The sequence below is a fragment of the Benincasa hispida genome, chromosome 2 (genome assembly GCF_009727055.1).
Source record: "Benincasa hispida cultivar B227 chromosome 2, ASM972705v1, whole genome shotgun sequence".
In the NCBI taxonomy this organism is placed as follows: domain Eukaryota; kingdom Viridiplantae; phylum Streptophyta; class Magnoliopsida; order Cucurbitales; family Cucurbitaceae; genus Benincasa; species Benincasa hispida.
In genome coordinates this window covers 13,410,762-13,421,353 of record NC_052350.1, presented here as the reverse complement: position 1 = coordinate 13,421,353, position 10,592 = coordinate 13,410,762, and positions in this window count along the sequence as shown.

The following is a 10,592-nucleotide window of genomic DNA, read 5'->3' as shown; positions in this document are numbered from 1 at the left end:
CTCCCAGTATACTCGTACGTTTGAAGTGATTCCAAAGCCACCTGAAAGCTCAAAAAGTCTAGTTTAGGGTAGGGCTACTGGAGAAAAAGCTCCAAGGGATCGGGCTGGAAACTGAGAAAAGATAGAAGGGTCAAGTTGTCGGGTAAGTTTAGGCCAGTCTTGAATATTTGAAGATTCCGGCCAAACCACGAGGATTTCTAAGCTTCGATTTTATGGTAAGCTTCCTGAGATATTATAGAACATGTTTATAGAAGGAAGTATCTCAAAATAAGGCTTAGAACTATGAGTAATCTGAGTTTTAAATTGAATTTGGATTTTAGGGGTGTAAAAGGGAGCCCGAGGTAAACAAGGAACTTCTAGAGAGAAAGGTTCCTAAACGATCAAGGTGAGTGACTAAAATATTTACAATGTTTTAAAGAAACCATGTTTTAAAGAAAGATTATTCTCATGCCAGCTAGTTTTACAAAGTAATTTCCAAGCAAATCATGAGTTATGTTTAAACGCATTCATGAATGAAAAGTTTATTGAAAAGCTATTTATGTGTGTTAAATACACCCAACATGCATTAGTATCTTTAAAGACATGTTTTATATGCGTTATACTTTACATGCTTTAAAAAGAAAGTAATTTATAACTAGTTTTACTTGAAACGCGATACCGAACGACATTTGAGAAGGTATCCGACCAACTTGATATCGAAGGACATTTGGGAAGGTATTTGAGCAGCTCGATACTGAAGGACAAGTTTACAGAAGGTATCTGAGTAGAAGTACCTAACGTATGACGGTACTTAGTATTGCCACGTGCAAATAGGTAGTTGAAGTCAGAGATTGAGCAAAAGGGTTCTCTTTTGACTAGCAGTTGGTGTTGGGATTTAACCACAGCAGGGTTATTCTCAACTAAGAAACAGTTTTAATGTTTTCTAATAAAAACAGTTTTTTATGTTTTATGCTTGGAAAATATTTATACTACAGTATAAGATTACTGTAGAAGTTTATATTTTAGTTTAATCTCTTTATTGAGACTTTTGCATGAGAATCAGTTATCTTTCTTAAGTCACTCACTGGGCTAGCAACCTCACCCCGTTTTCATGTTTTCCTTTCCCCCAGGTAGCGGTCAAATCCTCAGGAGATAGCTCTGCATCTGCTCTACCACTAAAGGAAAAGAATATTGTAACCCGTATGTTTAGGTGGTTACTCTAAATATTGTACACATGTTATAGTTGTTCATATAGGGACTAGGGTTTTGGGCATCGGAACTTGTGAATCTAGTGATGTAATTACTCTAAATACGTTATGTTTTTTAATTAATAAATTTTTGGCCTAAAAGGCATCCACCGTAAATGAGTTTTATGTTGGTATCAGAGTTATTCCGCAAGAGTTATTAGGCAGTAAGTGTCAAAAAAAACGTTGATAACTGCTGTAGTCATGTCCTTTCCTAGGCTCAGAGGGTAGTCTGCGACCGGGTGTGACATCTTCATTTTTTCAACCCTTTTCAAGTGACGATCGAAGCTTTGCTAAATTTAGAGCTTGAGAGAGACTACTCCACCGCCCATCCATGGCACCACCGGTAGCCTTGACATACATCTGATGGAAGCAAGAGATTGCCTACATCTAGCCCTCCAACTCTCTTCTTATCTCTGTATTGTATTACATTTTAGCTTAAGACATTAATACATTTTATAATCAATGCATCTCTATATTTTCTTCAACACCATCTTCATTATTTTCTTCATTGTCATCGTTTACCTTCATCGTTTAGTTATCAAAGGCGGTCGCATACTCAATCGTGTAACCTAAAGATAAGACGCAGGTAGCAACCCACTGAGAGATGTATGTTGTGCGAGTATAGCGAGCCAATCCACTTTACTTAGTGCAAGGCTATCGCAATGCTTGTCTATGAGCTGATTAGCCGCAACTAACGACCCGAGAGGGTAAGTAGTGGAACTCACTAAGCAAAGTAAGCAGTGTTCCTAGAGATAGGAATATTCTTATGCTCAACGCAACCATGCATTATAGAGATATAAGCATGTGGCTGACCACCGAGAGGTGTGGGACGCATTAATGTGGCGAGCTGCGTTTACCCTAGCGATTAAGCTTAATGATGCAGTGAATTTATCCCCTCCACCATTCTATTTATTTTTCCATGCATATTATTACGCGTTAACAGTTTTCATGTCTCTACAAATTCTCGTGATCATACTTCCATTGCTCAATCTATTTAGTTAAGAGTAGGAGTAGCGCATAGTCTTTTAACTTCCTTTTTCTTTTATTCATCGCCTTGAATGCATTGCTTTGAAACATTTAGTTACAAGTCCCTGAGTTCAACCTCGGATCATCCCGAAAAACTTGCGTTCTGGTTATACTTGGCAAGAAAGCAAGAAAACTTGTGGTAGAAACGCATGATCATCGCTTGTATTCTTAAACGCATATTGCATATTTCTTAGTCCAATGTATGCCCATTGTCGCATGGAGATCAACGCATAGCATAAGACATGCATTACATATTTTCCTCGCACCAAGTTTTTAATGTCGTTGCCGAGGACTTGGAAGCTAATAGTTTGTTAAATTTTGTGTTTTCGTAGGCACCCTTTAAGTCTTGGGAATATTGAAGCTTGTGCGACCAAGTTGCAAACAATATTTGAGTGAAGAAAATGCGCCAAAAATCAATATTGACCCCAAGATAGAAAGGCTATCTGTCGCATGAGCTGGAAGCAGTCTTAGGAGCGTGATAACCAACATGCGACCAACAATTGCTGGACGCTCCAATGGTCAGGACGAGTCTCTTAACCTAAGCAGTTGAGATCAATCTCCTGCATGGAAGATGCCTTGCGGTGGTTTCACTCCAATTTCTTCAGGGACGTCTTCTAAACTATCTTTACTTTGCTTTCCTAGTCTAGTTTATTTATTTAATTATTGCCATTTTGGATTTGCGGCTGCTTTCTTGGATGTGGTGTGCGCATGCTCCCTATGGGTGCGATAATAATTCCTCTCAGAGCGTGGTTTCAACGGAAGAGTCCTCTCCATCATTCAACGCAGGGCTATGTCCTCATGAATTCTAAAGTATGGTCGCAATTGTTATTCTGCTCGTAGGTTCTTTTCTTGTTATCTTTTATGCTTTATCCTTCTAAAATTCTCTCTTGTCCGCCTCCCTCCCATTGCATTGAAATAGTCTAAACCACATCTTAACCAATTAGTTTTAGCAAAATAGTTTTCAAGTAACCTAAGTGTGAAGGAACTCTTAACGAAGAGCATCCATGAGCGCATTCGGATCTTTCCTATTTCATTTTGACCGAAATATAACACATACATTCTAACATACAGTTATGCAAAATTACACTAATTAACGACATGCTTTGAACACTAAAAAAACAAGGGAAAGAGTTCTCATACCAGGTGAAGACCCTTTTCAAGCTTTGGAACTCATATGCAGCAGAAGAACCCACCCATACTCTGTCGCCCAACAAAAAAGTCGATTGTAGCAGCACGATCATCTACACGAATCGCAGTAACACAAACAGTCATGAACAAGTGAACAATAGGGGGGACCACACCACCAAAATGGAGCCCTTGGTATTCTTGGAGTGAGAATCCAAAGAGTTTGGTAGAGGTTGGAAAAAGAACAGATCGTATAGATGATAAGCAAGTGGGAGAGAAAAGAAGCCATCATATAGCTAAGTGCTTATCGTTTAGAACAAGCTACATGATCGTGTAGGTTTTAATAAGTGATCGTTTAGTAAATGGTAGACGATCTCTTAGAAAACACGACACACTATGCGATCATTTAGGAAAGCTAAGTGATCATTTAGGAACTAGCGTGCGATCATTTAGGCACTGGCGTGTGATCGTTTAGGCGATAAGCGACTATCGTATAAATTAATGGTTGGTTGGTTTGTTGTTTGAAGTGTAAAAAGTATGTGGCGGATTTTAGAAATGATCGATTATGCGGCAGATACATTGAGTATGTGGAGGAACGGGTTGAGAAGGTCTTTAGCTAGCGTTTCCCGAGGATGCATTCAAACTATGCAATCATGCTACACTCATGCGACAGCAAATCATTTTCCAATGCAAATGCGGTAACTTCTAATTCTAGGATGCATGCGATGAATGTGATAATGTCCATAGAGCTTATTCCTAAGTCTCTACTTCTTTCCTATGCGATGATGCAAAATGCACACAAAGACAAGGTGACCGCTTATAATCATAACCTATCTCTAGGATGCACGCGATGCGTTAATAGCAAACAACGCTTATTCTTAAGCTCCTATCTCTTGATTATGCATTTCTAATCTGACTCTCCTGAGCCTAGATTCTAACCTGACATTTGCAAGCCTAGATTCTATCCTTAGTCTACCCTCCCGAGTATCTCTAATGGACGAATGACACATACATAATACAAGATAATCACATGGAGTGAAGATCCCCAGTTATACTAGCTAAGTGCTTCTCAACCCATTCGACAGATTTAGCTACTCATGCGTAATGTACAGAGAGTGAACAGATATAAAGATGTGAATTCCATTTCTATAGATAAGTTTATAGTACAAAATGACAATGGAAGATAAAGATAGAGAGCTTGGTAGCAATTCCTTACTTCCCAAGGCTTTTACACTATTATTCTACTCAAAAGATGTTCCTGCTTCCGTAAAGTTGGCCCTCTCTCTAATCTCGACACTTCCGAAATAATCTCTCAATACAATCTCACTTCTCTCGCTTCCACCTTCTAAATAAAAGAAAAACTAAGAACAAGGCTACTTATAACTATGGAGAAAATTATCTAACTGTCAAACCGGACGAACCCCTTCACTGAAGGTTACACTGATGGGATGACATTAATTCTCTGTCTGATCCACCGAATATTTGTCACTGAAAAGTTGAGTGTACTTACTACAGTAGTTCGTTAGCGGCTTGTCAACTTAATTCAAAATCGACCATCATCAGCTTTCTGTCCCATCGTGATTTTATTAGCTTTTTGACCCAGATACGGCACCAAGTTGCGTCGACTCTATGCGAAAATCCTTCTTGAGCAGATATTTGCGAGCGCAAATCACCGCATAGCCTTGCGGTAACACAATGTTTTGCTCGGCTCAGCCGTTGATTTATTTGGATCGCATTTTCCGCCTTGCGTCAATGCATACAAAAATACACAAGTTAACTGTTTTCATGTGATGGACGCATGCGACCGCAATATTGTGAACTTAATGCTTTTTGGACGCAATGCTTTATATATTTTATTAACGCAAACCTGCATTGTTTAATAACTTAGCACTGTAATAACGTGCATTTCTGCTCGTTATCATTACTCTCCCGCAGTCTCTCGATCTGTCCGAGAGCCATTTCTCTCAGATTCGCCTCGTCTCCTTGCTCCCTCCGTCCTCTATGTATATGTATAAGTATGTGCGTGAATGGATAAGATCCTTTTCTATCTAGTGGCATTCGGTATTTATAGATTTCAAGGTGAAGCAGCTTTTCTTGCTAATGATTGCAATGATGGGCGGCATTAATTTCCTTACTCTGTTGCGTCAATTAAAAGTGACCGAAAGTTCAATGTACTTGCTACAGTGTGCCTTCTAACGACTTGTCAACTGAATGTGGAATCGACCGTTATCAGCTTTACATCCCATCATGATTTATTATGTTGTTGCCTTGATGCGAGGACTTTATACAATCACCTTTTTAAGAAACTTCTCACGATCGCATGACTTGCAATCGCAACTTCAAGCGCGCTAACGCATTGTGCCTTTGGATCGCCATTTCATGTGTGCCATCGCATTGTACCTACACAAAATAGGTAAATTAATTTCTTTTATGCGATGAGCACTCGAGATCGCAATTCCTTTTAGTTTGGCGCTTTCAGACATGATATTGCCTATTTTACCATCGCATTCTAATAACGGGTAGAAATGCACGTTATTACAACGCAAATAAGCGATGGTAAAAATATACAAAATCATGTCCAAAAGCATTAAAACTGAGAATATTGTGATCACATGCGCCCATCGCATAAAAGCAGCTAATTTACTCATTTTGTGCAGGAAAAATGCATTGGCACAAGTTAAATTGCGATCCAAGGAATTAGGCAACCGCATGCATTGAAAGATTGTGATTGCAAAGTCATGCGATCGTATGCGATCCGAGAAGATGCTCAAAAACGTGGCCGCTGATGATGGGCAAAAATGCACGTCATTATAGGCCTTTTATTTAGAATTATGAGGGCTATTAAGGAGAAGATGTGGCGATTATACTAAGAATTCATGAGAAAACAAGCTTACATCGATCGACATTGAGAATCTAGGCTAACCCTTTATTATGCGTTATTTTGTGTTCAATTGTCTATTTTTGTAGCTAACGCAGGAAATCGATCGCATGCGCGGAAGCCAGGCTATCGCAAAGACGATTGCATGCGGTGATTGCATATGTCAGTCGTATGTGTGTTGCGGCTATCGAGTGAATGCGGTCATCGCAGAGAGATTGTGGCTATAGAGTAATAACCATAATAGAAGGGCGATCGTAAGGTTGGTGGAATGCAAGCATGAATGTATACATTGGGGTTATCAACAAGATGATGTTGACATTTTATCTACCACACCACAAGTGGCAGAGATTCAGAGAAGAACCATCACACAACGAGTGTCAGATTCAGAGTAGGTCCATTAATGCTATTGACGATCAAGCTCTATAAATAGAAGTCGTAGAGCAGAACTTCAAATTATCCAAGGTCCCCTGCCTGAAGAGCATCCAGGTTTCTACCTTCGGGTGGATCCTTGTGATCCAGACGAAAGCATGAGAAGATAATCTTGACGGTTCTTCATTCCCTCATCCATTCCGAGTGATGACTGGAGCCTTCGCCAGAGCTAGATCTCGAGAGAGTCTACTCCACCGCCCGTCCATGGCACCATCGACAGCCTTGACATACATCTGATGGAAGCAAGATATTGCCTCCATCTGGCCCTCCATATCTCTTCTATCCTTGTATTGTATTACATTGTGGCTTAAGAGATTAATACATTATGTGATCAATTCATTTCTATATTTCCTTCGATTCCATTTCCATCTTCATTTATCTCTTCTTAGCATCCTTTACTTTCATTACACCACTAAGTAAGACTATTAGAGTATCACATACTCAATCATGCGAGCATAGACATATGAAACATGTAGCAAACCACCTAGAGGTGTGCGTTGTGCGAGTGTTGTGAGAAAATCCTATTTTCTTAGTGAGAGTCTATAGCAATGCTTGTCTATGAGTGGACGCAAGGCTTATCTATGAGCTGATCAATGGTAGCTAACTACCCGGGAGGGTAAGTAGTAGAACTCACTAAGTAAAGTAAGCAAGTGTTCTTAGAGATAGGAATAATCTTATGTCGACCATGTTTTATGTGATTACCTTGTCTTATGAGAGCATTATTCATCATTTAGGCATACTTGGGAGAGAAGTCTAAAAACTATGTCTAGATTTGAGAGAGTAGATTGGATCGCATAAGCAAGAATGGTGACTTAGGAATAAGCTTCGTTTGCTATTACACAGCGCATGCACCTTATAGATAGGATATGAAAGTACGCAGTCACATCGCATGCGTCCAGAAGTAGGATATGGTGATATGCGGTCATCTTGTTTATGTGTGAGAGCACGCGAGCAGAAATAGAGACTTAGAAATAAGGCCTCTTGACACTATCGCATATACATTGCACGCGTCTTCGTCAAGTGTGTGTAGCATAATCGCATAGCTTGCGTTGGCTGGGGTTACCCTTGCGATCAAGCTTAGTGTTACAGTGAAGACATCCCTGCCATTTTATCTATTTTTTCCATACATTTTATTATGCGTTAACAGTTGTCGTGTCTCTACCTCTTAATCATACTTCCACTACTTAATTTGTTAGTTAGGAGTAGGAGTAGTGCATAGTTCATAACCTTCAACATTCTTTTATTCTTCGCCGCAAATACCCTACTTTATAACATTTAGCTACAAGTCCCTGAGTTTGATCTCGAATTACCTGAGAAACTTGCGATCTCGTTATACTTGGCAAGAGAGCAAGAAAACTTCTGATAGGAATGCATGATCATTGCATATGAGATTAACGCATACTTTCCATTCCAACGCATGACCACCGACACATGAGAACATACGCATAGCCTAAAACATGCATCATATATGCTTCCAAATTTTTATCACCAGCCGCATAAAGACGGCGAATCAAGGTACAAGCTTAATAAATCATGATGGGACGGAAAGCTGATGATGGTCGAATCCTAATTTAGTTGACAAGCCGTTAACGACACACTGTAGCAAGTACATTCAACTTTTCGGTGACCATTAATTGGCGCATCAGAGCAGAAGATTTAATGACCTCCCATCATTGCAATCATTAGAGAGAAAAGCTTCTTCACCTTGAGCTCTATAAATACCGAAGGCCACCATCGTTAAAGGAATTCGCCATATAAAAGTTATATACAAAATAGATAGTCATTAGTCTGCAGTTATTCTTATACTAAGAAGGCAGAGGCGAGCGAAGAGAAGAATACGCCGAGAGGACATTCCTGGACAGCTCGAAAGACTATCGGGAAGCGGTATAAAAGAAGAGAGGGCCGACACTTGCGAAAGCAAGGATAGTGTAAAAGCCACGGGAAGTAAGACATTGCTATCGGGCTTCTTATCCCTACTTTCCATTGTTGTTTTGTATTTTTCACTTTATTTATAGAAAATGGAATTCTTATCTCAACATTTGTTCAATCTCTCCACATTTCGTATGAGTAGCTAAATTTTCAAATGGGTTTAGAAGTACTTAGCTAGCATGACCTAAGATCTTCACTTTATGCGATCATCTTGTCATATGTATGCGTCATTCACCCTTTAGAGATACTTGAGAGAGTAGTCTAAAGAAAGAATCTAGACTTGAGAGAGTCGGATTAGAATCTAGACTTGAGAAAGTCAGATTAGAACCGCATAAGCAAGAGATAGAAAATTAGACATAAGTTATGTTTGCTATTACGCATCGCATGCACCCTAGAAATAGGATATGATAGTATGTGGTCACCTTGTGTATGTGTGCACCATTCATCATTGCACAGACAAGAATAGAGGCTTAGACATAAGTCCTATCAACATTATCGTATACATCGCATGCGTCCCAGAAATAGGAACTATGGCATTTGCATTGAGAGATGACATGTTGTTGTGTGTGTGTAGCATGATCGCATAACTTGAATGCAATCTTAGGAAGTGTTAGCTAAATCCCTTCTCAACCCGTCCATTGCATACTCATTGTAATTTTCGATTTCATCAACTCTTTACTCGAACCCGTCGCATAGGATTTATACTTAAATAAAACACCAACCAACTTATTTGTTTTTGTCACCGCAAAGGAATCAAATTTACTGTCGCATAGTAACTCAATAGTCCCTTGTTCGACCCTGGACTTACCAGAAAACCTAGTGAGATTTATACTTGGGTTTTACTAGGAAAACTTACATGTGCAACACATAACTCATCACCGCAAACATACATCATAATCGCATCATATTTACAACGCACCAAGTTTTTGGCGCCGTTGCCGGGCACTACGACAACATATATTGTGCTAACAGTAATCTTTTGATTTTCTTTGCAGCTTTTGACCTCTTTTGATTTTCTGTGCACTGCCATTCCTTCAGTAAGGGAAGAACCAGGTGTCGTATGAGCGAAGGACACATTCCAGTACAACTACAAGAGATCGAAAGAACATTCCGAAGAAGACGAAAGAACAACCACCAACAACAACAAGAGAAAAATCCCAACATGGCGGAACAACCAGAAGAAAGAGCAACAAACTCGAACAATATCATGGCAAACCCCATTCTCCTGGCAAAAGACCGCAATAAACCCATCTAGGACTATGCGTCGCCCAACCTCTATGATTTCTCCCCAGGAATAATGAGGCTAGCTTTGGACAAATCGAGGTTTGAAATGAAATCGGTTATGTTGCAGATGATGCAAACAGTAGGACAGTTTGGTGGAAGGCGTGGCGAAGATCCGCATGCCCATCTCTGGAGTTTCAGTGAAATCTGCAATACTTTTGTGTTCCCAAACATCTCAGCAGAAGAAGTTTGACTGACGTTGTTCCCATTTTTGCTATGCGACCAAGCAAGGAAATGGGCCTATTCTCTCGAACCAGGGGAGATAACCTCGTGGGAATAAGTAGTAGAGAAGTTCATGAAAAAATACTTCCCTCCTACCGAGAACGCAAGAAGGAAGAAGTTGATTACAAATTTTGAACAAGAAATTGACGAATCGCTCAACGATGCCTGGGCGAGGTTTAAGAGATAAGTGCGAGACTGTCCGCACAACGTCTTACCTGACTATCTCCAGATGGAGATATTTTATCACGATTTGAACCTTGCATCGCAGACGGCTACCAATGCGACAGAAGCTAGAGGTCTGCTTGATAAAACGTATGACGACGCTAAAAATATTCTTGATCGCATAGCAAAGAATCATGAAGATTTGAGGGAAAGCGATCAACAATTAAAAATTCGAGAAGGTGACACAAACAATAAGGCCATCGCATCCCTACAAAATCAAATGAATGTGATGATGAATCTGATACAGGGCATCG